This window comes from Pangasianodon hypophthalmus, chromosome 2 (genome assembly GCF_027358585.1).
Source record: "Pangasianodon hypophthalmus isolate fPanHyp1 chromosome 2, fPanHyp1.pri, whole genome shotgun sequence".
NCBI lineage: Eukaryota > Metazoa > Chordata > Actinopteri > Siluriformes > Pangasiidae > Pangasianodon > Pangasianodon hypophthalmus.
This window is the reverse complement of record NC_069711.1, coordinates 2,310,001-2,310,583: the sequence shown is the minus strand read 5'-3', so window position 1 is coordinate 2,310,583 and position 583 is coordinate 2,310,001.

Here is a 583-nt window from a genome sequence, read left to right as displayed (position 1 = left end):
ATCACTCTCTCTTTTCTTTTCTCTCTCTTTAGCTTAATAAGACAATGTTTATAGTTACCATCACGGATTGAGGAGGAGGCGGACGCAAGTGCAGGTAATTTTAACATATTATATTTTCTCTCGCGAAGTCTTGCCGCTTTTTTACCAAGTACCCACAAAGCATGATCTCTTCTGTCCTAAAGATGTCGGAAAAGTTACAGCTTTACCTCTGACTGTTACGAAGCGCTGATACTGGAGACTCCTTCCGTAAATGTTAAATAAACATCTCATATTTATACAGCATGTCTTTCTTTCTTTGTTTGTTTTGGATTATGTGGACGTCTACTATGCAAGTTCCTGTGAATGTTCCTGTTACTATAAGACGATAAGGAATTGGAACAAGAGTGTTAAAAGGGTGTAAATCTGAGATTTGGCACTACGGTCAGAGCTGCTTTTATAGAAAACAAATCAACATCTTCTGACCAATCAGAATCCAGAATTCAACAGTGCTGTTGTATAAATAGCTATAAATGCTTTAGGATAAAATATAGTTGTCCTGAAACTGCTGAGAACCTGAAAGCAGGGGTTGTGTGTGTAGGTATGT